This window comes from Etheostoma spectabile, chromosome 7 (assembly GCF_008692095.1).
Source record: "Etheostoma spectabile isolate EspeVRDwgs_2016 chromosome 7, UIUC_Espe_1.0, whole genome shotgun sequence".
NCBI classification, from domain to species: Eukaryota; Metazoa; Chordata; class Actinopteri; order Perciformes; family Percidae; genus Etheostoma; species Etheostoma spectabile.
Window position 1 is genome coordinate 20,104,841 of NC_045739.1, and position 13,486 is coordinate 20,118,326.

Sequence of the window (13,486 nt, forward strand, 5' to 3'; positions counted from 1 at the left end):
CGCGGTAAGCTGCCACTGTCTCTAAAGGGCCAGGGAGAGGTGAGAAAAAGAGGGGGGAGGTTAGAAAAAGATTTCCCCCAATACAAAGTGCTGCTATTATTCATGTGGAGTGTTGAAATATACTCCCAGCAGAACCGCGGTGTGTACTCTCGTGGGGACACAGCTTGAGTCAACTCCATTTTCAGCCTGTTGAAGAAAGTGGCGTCTTGTGGAGGCAGAGAGCAGCGGAGAGGCTCTGAGTTGACGCTGGCACACAGGTGTTAAATGCTAAACTGCTGCTTCCTGCCAAATACACATGCAGAGGCAAACACACACACTTGAATTTAAACACATCCACAAGCTACACACAAAAATGACTTGTTAGGATCTCTTGAAACTAGGATAAAAATCAGGCTAGTATGAAACACTGTCTGACTTTGAAGTAAACCTATAGACCAGGTAAAAAGACTTGATATAAGCAATGGATCTTGCAGAAGTCAATATAATGTTTCTTAAAGCTAGATCATCTCCCTAAATTAATATTTTTGACCAATACATTGATTTGATTCAAGCTATGCTGTCTTAATATAAGCGTCACTTAATTCTTTCAACAATTTTGTGTAATTTTCCCTAATACTAGTGCAGAAATCTGACAAAAATCTTTTTTTTTTGTTTGCTTGCTTTGAAAGCTAACGCTCATGACGACATATAGCATATTCCTGGCGTTCAAGCGTTTTGCTCGCTAGCTACAGTAGTTCACCAACCGGCCTTGAATATAGTTACTATAGTTACTATAGGTTTGGGAAAAACATGATGCTAGATGTTGGAGAAATAACACAGACATGGTGCATTCAAGTGCAGCTCGTAAACCCCCAGTGTATTCAGATAAAGCTAAAAAAAAAACAAACTCAAAGCTGTTATTGCAAAGTAGTGAGTTTTTTGTTGTTGTTAAACAGCAATTGACATTTTATATACATTATATAAATTTGACCATATGGCCTTTGCAACAAACAAACTGACTGTTGTTTTGGTCTCTCTTTTTAAAATATTGCTTCAGGCACTATTTAGGCACTGACACCGTTTTTAAAAGTATAATTTTAGCATTGGTGTTGGAAAAGCCCGTCTGAGACCCAACCTCAGTTACTACATCCCCAAGCTGGGTGGATACGAGGTTGTGTGAGTAAACCTTTTCTGTCTGACCAAAACATGTAGAGCAACAGTTTGACATTTAGGGAATTATGCCTACACGCTTTCTGTTGAAGAGTTAGATGAGAAGTTTGATACCTCTCTAATATCTAAGCTGCAGCGGATTTAACAAAATCTACCTACCAGCACCTCTAAAGTTCACCAGCTAACACGATATATCCCGTTTTTCATGTTTTTGGGATGACCGTCCGTTTGTCCTATACTTTTGAGTGTGACATCTCAGTACACTTGACTGGCAAGTGGAGGTATACAGTACAACAATTTACCATTTTACAGAGAGTTATGTGCTTGGGTGGGGCCAAGCTTGAACTTGAACTCTTGACAGATGTTTGAGATGTGAGTGTGACTATCCGTGCTTAAGACTTGTTACATGTCATTGTCTTGATCTTGTATCTGAAGCTTTAGGTTTAACGTCTTACTTAATCTAATGCGTGTAATGTGTAAAGTGGTGCTTGACAAGACCGTTTATTTTGGGGAGGAAAAAATAAGACTTAGATATCCTAAAACAAAATATTAGACTTTCTTTAATTGCTCCTGCATTTTTATGTTTGTAAAAATGCAAAACAGGTGCAATTCCCAGACTCATAGACACACACATCAACAGCATCCCTCTCCCCTGTCCTTGACACAACTCTCCCATTGGGCCCTGTCATCGCCAAAGAGGGACAAATGAGAGATGAGGAAGATGGAGAGGTGTGAAATTGGTGCCTGGACCCTACAATCTTGCCTACTGTTAAATCTTTTGTGTGTGGATGTGTTGTGTCTCCGAGCCTGCTTGCTTAAATTGTCTGCCATCTTGTTTATCTGTGTGTACACGTGCATGCATGTTGACATTATCTTCGTTTGCCAGGAAAATGTCTCTCCAGAGACCAACAGCATGCCGCCAGTCTTCTCCGAGGTGTCAGAATGTTGTTTTCTGCAAACACAGTGATGACATTCTGTCTATGATTCAGATCGTCTGCATAGATTCACACGGGACACAACGGACAGCTCCAGCCTCGTAATTCAAATAGAGTGCCCAAGTGGGTATAAGAATAACGGACACATTTTGATGACACTTGTCCACTAAGTCAAAAAATATAGTATTTGTGAAAAAACCAAGCCTGGTCTGCATGCTTTGTGCTATAGGGCTGAACCATATTGTGTTTTAGCATCGACATCGCGATGTGCGCATGCCTGATAGTCTCATCGCAGCACGTTGCGATGTTGACGCTAAAACTTTTTTGCTGCTCGATAGAAAAGTAAACTTTCACCGTTCTCTTTTTACATGGCCGGCCGACCCTTCCCCTGGTAACCATGTGGGCAGAGGTGGGTAGCAACGATGTACATATACTACGTTACATTTACTTGAGTAAGTTTTACTTTTAGGAGCAGTTTTAAATCACTATACTTTTTTTTTTACATCTTACATTGCTACATTCGGCTACAGTGAGCTTGTTACTTTTTTTTTTTTTTACGTCTTTGGTATTCTACGTGTCATTGTTTTACCCCCCCCCCCGCACGCCTCATAATTTTGACAGAGAGAGAGAGACTTCCAATAAAGGCTCTACCACTTGACTGTGTTTCACCAATCAAACGTAGTTGTGCAGTCTCGTCACATGACTCAATCTCAGCGGTGGGACGGGTTAGCTTTACAGTCGTAGCAAAACAAAAATGTCAGAATCGACGAATCACCGTCTGCAATGCAGACACGGACGAGGAGGAGACGTTATTCAACAGTTACTCAGTACTCAAAGTAGTTTTTTCATCAAGCAATTTTTTACTCTTACCAAATTATTTGGATGACCACTTTTTACTTGAGTCATATTATTCTAAAGTAACAGTACTTTTACTTGAGTAATTTAATTTTTGGCTACTTTACCCACCTCTGCATGTGGGCAGCGTGTGTATGTGACGTTAGTCTGACGGGGTTTATTGTTATTGGAAGTGAGGCTCTCCGTCTGTTAAGTACCGTAGGCAGCAGCTGCCCCTGACACAGTGACGCTCATAGTTTTCGATGGGTACTCGGTGAAGCTACAGTGTCAGTGTTTTATTTTCGGTGCAAATACGAACTAAATCACCTGATTTAATGCAACATAATCGCAGTCTCCCGGCCATTTTCCCTCGCAGAAAGCTGCTACCAGCCAGGCTAAAGCTAATATAGTTAGCCTAAAGAAACAAGGGGTCACCGCAGTAGCCGAGAATGATTTATTATTTCCAAATAGAGCTATTTATGTCATCTTTTAAAAATGACCTTTTTCTTTTTTCATATTGCAATATACAATGGCTTGCATAAGTTTACACACCCATGCCAAAGTTGTTTTAAAAAGAGGAATAAAAAAAATAATCTTTTGAAAATTGATCTTATTGATTTAATTAAAAAAATTAGAAAAATCCAACCTTTTAAGGACACCAATTTACTTTTTGAATGAATAATGTATTGTAAATAAATAAATATTCTTCCTTAAAATACAGGTGGCATAATTATACACAGTGTTTTTTTATTCCTCTTTTTAATCAACGTTAGCATGGGTATGTAAACTAATGCAAGCCAGTATTTACTGTATTGCAAGGAAAAAATAATTGCAATGTCAGCTTTTTCTAATATCGTGCAGGCCTTCTTTGTGCACATATACTGTATTTCTCTACATGACTATCAGCAGTGATGGCTGACATCAGGGACTTCAAAAGAAATGCCCTTGCTTGTCAGGCAGCACTGCCACACTCAGCATGATAAAGCAGCAGAAGGTCTTACTTAAGTAGGACCATTAGAAAACCACTTGAGGAGGAACAATATTGAGGTGATGTCAAGGCAGAATTGCTTACCCTCACCGCAACTTTTCTGTGTCAAAGAAGACATTTTGAAAGGCTCATTTGCAAGCTAATGCACTGCCAATCTGCGATGGATGTGTAATTTGGATTCAATCACTGTCAGTCTGTGGCTCCCGCTGATATTAACCGCCTCCGTCTCACAGACAGGTGTTAATCTCAGGACTCATTGTGAAAGTTGTAGTCCGACAGCTCACATTATGTCTTCAGCCCTATAAATGTTGCATTTGATTAGGAAATGTACATCTTTCCACGTCTACGTACAGCCATATTTTTAACTTTGTGTAACAATATATACTTTGTGGTAGTTTTTCCCCCCCTTAAAAATTCTTAAGCAGTTGTGGCCCATGAGGGGTTAAGACACCATTCCACCGTGTATTTGTAATGAACGTAACGGTACAGTTTGGAGAAAAGTTTACAAAACAGTGAATCAGGCAAATTCACAAAATATTGCATGGCAAGCAAATAGCGTCTCATGTCTCCGTGCTATTTGGAAATATTTAAATGAGGTAACATACATCTGGCATAAAATGTACCCCTTTTTTTATGCAAATGAGCCTCATTGCAAAAATAGTGCAGAAATAATTAGCGTCTTCTGATAGTTGGAGGTAATGAAGCACATTTAAAAGGGATATCCTGCTCCGCTTCAAATCATGCCATCTTCGTTTACTCTGTGTGTGTGTGTGTGTGTGTGTGTGTGTGTGTGTGTGTGTGTGTGTGTGTGTGTGTGTGTGTGTGTGTGTGTGTGTGTGTGTGTGTGTGTGTGTGTGTGTGTGTGTGTGTGTGTGTGTGTGTGTGTGTGTGTGTGTGTGTGTGTGTGTGTGTGTGTGTGTGAAAACAGCAACAGCACTGATAGACTCGCTTTTAAATTCCTTGCCTTCAGTCAGAAATGTCATTTTGCTTTTTCTCTCTGCCTTTTTTCTGCCTACTCTGTTCTTGGCACAAAGGCAACATTTCTACTTTGCCACATTGATAATTGCAATCAGACACAAAAAAACTTGAAAAACTTTCTGAGCATATTTGCGCTGTAATATCGCACATACAGTAGTGCAATATATTTTGTGAACTGGACCTTGTGAAGGGGTAGATAGCGGTTGCAATCCTTTCTTTGTGACTGCGCTGGTGAATGTATTTTATTTCAAAATGGATTTTTTAGGTTAACTGTTTTCCTTGGGGGGTGCAGCAGCAGGAGAGTTATAATCAGTAAACGTAATACAACTTTTTTTCTGCCACATTTAACAGTTTATTGAACCGTCGGGAAACAGACCCAGGCACCCGAAACTCTTCCAAACCTCCAAAAGGCATTTGTTTGGGTTGCTTATAATTCTGTAAATTTGAGTTTTTTTAAAAAGATGGGATTTTTGTATGTATCCTGGAAGTTCACAATTAACTGTAGTGATTAGCATTAGCAATTCAAAGGCTAAAAAAAGTTTGAATGGCTATAGGGTTGTCACAATTTTTTTTTTTTAAGCACATTTGCTATTCCATTTGTAGACTCGCCATTTACGCCATATAAAATCTGACTTTTGTTCGCAATATACCACACTATGTTGTCAAATTTAAAACATTAACATTAAAATTATTAACATAATGTAATCATTTGGAATCTTGACAAATTGTCAAAGTTTAAAGACAATGTTTAAGTTTGCTGACAATGCCGAGGGAGGGCAGACGCTTCTCAGCACAGCGGTCTTAGCAGCGGAGCAGACAGAGAGCAGAGAGGGCGAAATGGAGGCGTGTAAGGCGACATGAGTGGGCGCAGTCCCACGGGTCTCCTCGCGTTCATTATACACGTTCATCATTCCCAGTTTAATAACTCTGGATTTGGTTACTAGTGAATGTTAAAAAAAAAAAATCTTTAAAACATGACGTTTTAATCTAGGACCCTTCTACCAAGGACCCTGGTAAGTTGATGAACCCCCAAAACAATTATCCCCAACAAATTATAGAAGTTTCTTTCGCCATGCTAAGTATTTGGGAAAAGTCTTTCTTGGTCAGAGGGGTGTAGTTCCGCTAGAGCCGCTGCGCCCACGGTTGCATTTAGACATGGCGCTGTTCCTGGGAGCTTGGGTGGCCGCTCGACAAGCCAACTGGATGTGACGTGGAGGCGTGGCAGCATTGACAATTCCATTTTTAAACTTGAAATGAAAGCTTGTGACTTAATTTTGGCCGATTTTTAAATCAAAATTGTGACACCCTTAAATGGCTTGCATTAATGATCATTTGAACTAAGTAAAGCCATAGTAAGATGATCGGTTAATGTAGACAGGCTGGTGGTAGATTTTTACTGTGACTGGTAAACAATGTCAACACACCCAAACTATTTGGTTGGAGAGATACCACTAGAGATTGAGAAAATACTAAGTTTAGTAGGATTCATTTGCGTAAATTGACCCTTTAAACAGTCCAGGAGGAGAAGCAGTGTTTTTGAGGGGAAAAAAGTTCCCCACCGTAAAGCTGGGACTCCATAACACTATACTATCCCAACATTTTTTAGATAAAATATTTTGTCTGTGCGGTTAACTTTTATTAGTTGTTTTAATGATTTTTTTTAAATGAACTGAAAATTCTGTCCAAATGTGAGCATGGTTTCTCTGACAACAGTAACTTATACTGAAATGTGTTTTTTTACTCTCTCTTTGGAGAGACTCATGTTGATCCTGCCGCTGGATGATAACAACGGTATTTAGTGAACTAGGAACAGCTGCAAACGACAACCAAAACTTCAGAGGGTCTTTTAATTCATTATTGGTCAGCCTCATTACTCTAACCTTTTTATAAGCTTTGTTTTAAAGTGGGATTTCTATTAGGGATCAGCCAATGCAATTTTTTTCGAGGCCGATACCAATACAGATTATTATTGGTTATTGAAATCGATAACCGGAAAATGGATATATTGAGGTCAAAATTAAGATGCAATATCCAACACAAAACTTTGCCAAAATGCTTTAAGCAATTATTTAACAAATTAGAAACATTTATACATAATCCACAGTAAAAGATAGTAGGATAGTGTTGTAAGGGGGGGGGGGGGCATTAAGTTCGACTCAATAGTGAATGAAACCAGAAGCAGAGAGAAACACAGAGCTGTAGCAGAGCCAATTTAACTTTAACTCAACTGTTATTTATATATCAGTAAATCCTGTGTGTGTGTGTGTGTGGGTGTGTGTGTGTGTGTGTGTGTGTGTGTGTGTGTGTGTGTGTGTGTGTGTGTGTGTGTGTGTGTGTGGTGGTGTGTGTGTGGTGTGTGTGTGTGGTGTGTGGTGTGTTGTGTGTGTTTGTGTGTGTGTGTGTTTGAACACACACACACACACACACACAGTATATTAGTTTACTTCAGAGACAACTAGGATTGGAATTTAAAATTAACCGGTGAAAGTCTGCGCTACTTAATTTAAATGATCCTGCTCGCAATTCAGTCATCCATGCTAATGTCCCCATTGTTATATTTGTTTCAAATCGGTAACATAGACGTAATGAGTGGCACTCATGAAGTAACATGACATTTCATTTTGTTTGAGTTGTCACTTGTCCAGTGGTTCAAATAATTTCTCTCCCACTTGCCCTGCAAAAAATCCACTTGTCCCAGACAAGTGGACCAGCCTTAATGCCGAGCCCTGGAACTATAATTTTTCATGTAGTGGCTTTGAGGCTTCCTCATATTTTGTGTGAGATGTGTTAGGGCGGGCACCAAGAGTGGAAGAGTTGGAAAACCTGCTGTGTTATGTGTATTTGAGGCTGGAAAAATAGAGAACATTGCTAGAAGACGGGGTTTGTCGGCCTTTGGAGAATAAGTCACGTAGGCTGGAAAGCTAGGCTGTATCGTACACTATTGTAGAGCGGATGCATAGTGAGTTACCGGCCAATGTTGATGAACAGTGTTACTGACAATTGTTATAAATAATTGCAGGTAACTCCTTTAATTAAATGGGTTGCACCAATTTGGACCCTAGCCTTTCATTCCGAGCCTGCAACAGAAACCCACTGAAAACACACACTATAGTATCACAAATGGCTACTGAAATGTGAATGGAAAAAAATGAATTGAAGAAAATCTTCAACCGTTGTGTATATACACTGATGCAGGTTGACTGGTTTCCCTTGGTTCGTGGATCACTTTTCACAAAGCCTGTTTTCTTATTCAATTATTGATAAAAGAGAGCCATGGAAAGGAAACGCCTGCATGCCGCTGGTGAATACAAAATCAGGGCAATGTTGCAGTTCCATACAAAATAAAGTTTAAAAAGTTGCACCAAAGTAAAAAAATCACTATAATTACTGAAGTCAGACTTTATCTTCACAGGACGATGCTGGAAGCCAGAGGGAGCACACAGGCACTTATAATTATTATTATTATATATTATAATACATAGTGAAAATAAAAAAATAAAAATTATTAGAGAAGATGACTAATATAATTATATGTTCTACTCAAGGGGGGGGGGGGGGGGGGGAATCGGATTGCAATTTTCTTGCCACATATTGCGATTATATGGAGCAGCTGCGGGAAGAAAAAAAAGAAAGTAAACTGCGCACAGAATTCAAATGTGTTCCCTCGGTTTAATAAAATGTGCACACGGATTCATAATCTATGCTCTCAGTTTTATAAACGTGAGCAAAGTAGGAAAGATGTTCACAGATTCAGACATCTGGGATCAATTACTTTATAGCAAAAGTTATATTAAATCACAAGATCTTTTCTAACGTAGTAAGGTTAACAATAAGCTACGGAAAATAAGATTGGTCTCTAGTAGCAGCCGGCGGTCTATAAAATAATAATATAATAATACAATTTAATTTAAAAAAAAATTTAATTTAATGATTAAGGTAGTGTCTTCAAACTTACCTCAATTATAACTAGTTGTACTACAGCACTTACTGCTAAAAATTAAGTCTGGAAAGAAAAATGCTGAATCAAACGTTACACCAAACATCTAACTAAATAGTTCACATTTGACTAATCGTGGTCTTCACCATAAGATAACCACATTCATTTAATTTGCGATTAGGATTTGAAAACGATTAATCGTTCAGCCCTATCGGCAATAGATCAAATGACTGCGTAATGCGAAAGTAGTCGTTCACAGAGAAGTCACTCACCCTGGACTTTTAATGTTGTTCAGCTCATTGTTTGGTTTTACGGCCTGTGCCGTTACTGTTTCGGTCTCACCGGTGTCATCAGGGCCATTTCTGGCAGCAGCAGACAGATGTTTTCAGAAAGAAAAAAAAAAAACCTAGTGAACCATTTAATACAGGGGTGTCAAACTCATTTTAGTTCATGTGCCACATACCCCTAATTTGATCTCAAGTGGGCCAGTAAACAACTCCAGAAATATCAGCAACGTTATCTGCCTTAAAGTATCTTGTCAGTTTGATGTTGGCAAACGCAAGTTGCTTCTGCTACGACAGCGTTCTAAGGCCAATGTAGGAAACCAAATAATGTTGACCTGGGAGAGAGGGGTGAAACCTTCTTTCTAAGATTAAAGTCGTACATTTACAGAAAAGTAACTTGGATATTCTCTGAGATTAAAGTCGTGAATTTGGAATTGGAATCAGTTATTTCTCTGCTATTTTCACGCTATTTTTCGCTTTCTGGCCCACCGGCAGTATGTTTGACACACCTGAATTAGAAAATAGAGAGGCAGGTGTTTCCCTCAGGAGTGAGTAAAGGCTGAACATGAGTGAAAATTGGACTGAAATTTGTCATGTAGACATAAACACAAATCCGTATGGGTGATGGTGCTGCTTCGTCTCTGCTGGATGTGTAAATAAACTGTTATCAGTGAACAATAGGGCTGCACAATTAATCCAATTTGAATCACGATCACGAATTTGGTTTCCCACGATCAAATATGTGTGATCGAGCGATATTTTAGACGCGTCATTCCGTTAGAACGCTCCGTTTTTTTTTTGCAAAGCCAATCTACCGTTTTGTAAACCACTGTCTGATCATGAGCCAATCAGAGTTGTTCCCTGCACCGCGCAGCCTAGTTTCTAAATGTAGACAGTCACAGAGGACAGAGTAATGTGAGGACAACATTTTGTCCCGTCTGTGTTGTTTTTCAGACAACAGTGGTGACCAGTGCTAGTCGGTGCTAGTTAGTGTCTGTTAGCTCACAGGGCTCTAGAGTGCAACTAATATTTTTCCTCTAGGCCGCACCGGTGAACCTAATGTCCTCGCATCCGCTGCCTCTCCACAAACGAAGCAATGTTGTTCAAATTGATACGGTTTAATGTTGCGATACATGACCCATTTCTTCTGTAATGCCTTTGTTAGTATCTCTTTTCTACTCTTTCTCTTCTTACTCTCTGCGCAGCCCCCCCCCCATTGACTCACACACGGGCTGCCTCAGACACAGTGCCGGTCCACACTGCTGACATTTGTCCACATTTTTAATTTTTATTAACACAGCTGTATATTGTTAAGTATGAGGGGCAAACCTGTATTTGTACTAGTGTTTCCGCTGGTAACTCTGCTATTGCGGCCGCCATGGCGAAAAACAGAAGACGTGATTGAATGCAACTAGCGTCAGTTCGTAGAGTAATAGCGCGTGAGACAGAGCCTGCTGGACCTGGGCCAGAGATGTGACCCATGGCCAGGATATCATAGTTCATAAAAATGCAGCGCAGTGACAATACAGACATTTCATACACATGACGTGTGTAACTCGGCTGACCCGCCATTCGACCCCGTGCTGGACCCATTCACCATCCTGCGTGCTGGACCCTGGATAATGAGTCAGCCGTCACTCTGTGAGTGGGCCTAGCATACGTCCATCGCACTCCCCCTCTCTCCCTAGCTCTTTTAATCAGTTATTGTTGAAAAAAAGTGAAGGAGCTTTCTCAAAAAAAAAAATCTAAGGCTATTAATAATTTTCATTTACATGTGTTGCAGCTGTATGTATGCATAACACACAACTTCAACACAAGAGGAATGTAGCACAATATGGATGTGAAAGCAGTTATAAAAAAAGTTATAAATAAAATTTGTTTTGGTTAATATCTACATAGTATTGTGAATATTAATCATGATTTCTATATCGATCAAGATAATTGTGGTTATCATTTTGGCCATAATCGTGCGGCCCTAGTGAACATAACTTCAAATGGATTTCCTTCCACATAATCAGTAATAATAACATTGTACTCACCTAGTTCATTGAGATTTGGAAATGTACACAATTGCTAAAGGGCAGCCTGACACACACAGGACACACAATATGAGCAGTCAGACTATCGCTCATGTTTTAAACAAACCTACAGGCCAGGAAGGGAAAACAACAGAGCCTATTGCAGCAGAGAAAGACGATATACACTGTATGGATGGACATATAGGACAGACAGTGTGGGTGGGGGTGCAGGTTGTTTGCTCCACACCAGGGTTCCCCCTTCCCATTCATTGTCACATTATAAGGTTTTTCAAAATGTTCAATATTTCTAGGCCTTTGTTACAATTGCCGCAGCCTCCATCATATTCAAACAGAATCAATGTGTTCCTGAACAAAAACGCCCTTTATACAATATTGAACGCTGGTGCGTCTGCACTATCCACTTTGTTGCAAATGTAAATATGAATGTTTAATTTATTTGAATGTGAAACTGCACCATCAGATTTATGCATGCAGCACTCATTCATATTTCATTCTTATGAATATGACAATGCTCCCTAGTTTCTGATGTCAAGTTTGGTTCCATCACTGTGTGTGTGCGCGCGTTTGTGCGTGTGTGTGTGTGTGTGTGTGTGTGTGTGTGTGTGTGTGTGTTGTGTGGTGTGTGTGTGTGTGTGCGCGTTCCATCTGATGCTGTTCCATCCATCCATTTTTGGGTCCCTCTCAAAACACATCTTGGTCACAGTTCTATCACAAACATGTTTGTTTTATGTTATTTAAAAAAAAAAGAAAGATTGATATGGGATAGTATTTGAAAAGGACTTGTTTAAGTTTTTTTTTTCTCTTATTTTCTGCCCTGGTATTAATTTACTAGGGAAGTTAGGGAAAGATTGAAGTTTTTATTAAAGCCACTTTGTGTACAGTACAGTAGTAATTTTGTGTGTTTGTATAATCTTGAGATTTTGATATGAGGGTTATTGTCTGAGGAAATACCACATTGTCATTTACTGATTTCATCATGATCATGGGTTCTTTGATTTTTTTTTTTTTTTGGGTCTCTTCAAAAGTTCACACCAAACTTGGCATGGCAGCAGCTACAGTTGGGTAAACTGCTTCTTCTGTGCAGTTGCCAGTAGCTTGAGCTGTTATCAAAAGTTTTCCTCATACCGAAGTGAACTTTTCCTCCCCTGATGTTCTTTGCCTTCTGCTGTCTTTGCCCTCCCTCTCCATTCACACCTCTCATTCTCCTCTCTCTCTCTCTCTCTCTCTCCTCTCTCTCCGCTCTCTCCTCTCTCTCTCTCTCTCTCTCTCTCTCTCTCTCTCTCTCTCTCTCTCTCTTTCTGCCACTGGTACAGGCCTGCAAACAGGAATGCAACCTGAGTGGGCAGAGTCGAGGGAAGGGACAAAGGCCAAGGCAACACAGAGCTGATCCGAGAACAGCCGCTGCCAAGGTAAACACACAGTGAGAGGGCTTGGGAGCCATGGATGTAAATATAGAAAGATTATGGTGGTTTTGACACGTATCCCTCCCCATCTGATTCACATCCCGGAGCATTAACTATCTTGATCTGCGCTGAGGAGAGTAACGCTGGCTTAAAGAAATTACAAAAACAAAGGAAATAACGAAATCCTTTAAAGTTTTGGCATTATCTGGTACAAAAATATGCAAACCATGGGAGATCCTAAACTCCTGACCAAAATACTTTTTTTCTACTACTATGGGATAACCGTTAACATAGAAACGATCAGACATACAGTGTACATTTAAATTCCCTCTGTAAATAGACAGTATTACATGGTAAGGGCAGTAAATTTCAACGTGACCCACTTTCACTAAACAACGGGCCATAAAGTCTAGACTCAATCAGATCTCTGTGATCTGCGTGATGACAGTACAGTGGAACATTGGCCTTTAACAGAGTGACAGTAATAACCTAATATACCATCATTTCTGAAATTAAACTACATTCTCGGTTATATTTGCACTGAATAACGCATTCGATAAACAGAAAGATAACTCTTCCAGCGCACATGAACATGGATATTAGCTTGCACATAAAATAGCACCCTCGTGAATTAGCCTCCTGTTGCTAACAGACATTCATAAATCCTACATACCATTGTCATCAGACTTACTTATTGACTTATTGCACACATACAGTAGTATCCACAAAGTTAGTCCACTGAGGGGATAAAGGAAAGTGTGAAAGTTGTCTCCGTTAACGCCTTTTCTCTCGCGCTCGAGACCGCTGTGTCCAAGCCGCGGTGCAGAGCATGACCTTACCGCATGGTGACATGTTACTAGTCCAGGTAGAGTGAGCTACTATACTGACGGAGAGAGAGAGAGACTGTATCACTACCAATAAGTTGCACGTGGGGGGGGG

At 39.9% G+C, this 13,486-nt stretch overlaps 1 long non-coding RNA gene across 1 annotated transcript; it reads left to right on the top strand.

The window, feature by feature from the left end:
- Nucleotides 1-2,705: 2,705 nt before the first annotated feature.
- Nucleotides 2,706-12,592, top strand: LOC116692241 (uncharacterized). The gene is made up of 3 exons (XR_004332668.1): nt 2,706-2,809; nt 2,922-2,923; nt 12,582-12,592. It is a non-coding gene; the product is annotated as an uncharacterized LOC116692241 (long non-coding RNA).
- Nucleotides 12,593-13,486: the final 894 nt, after the last annotated feature.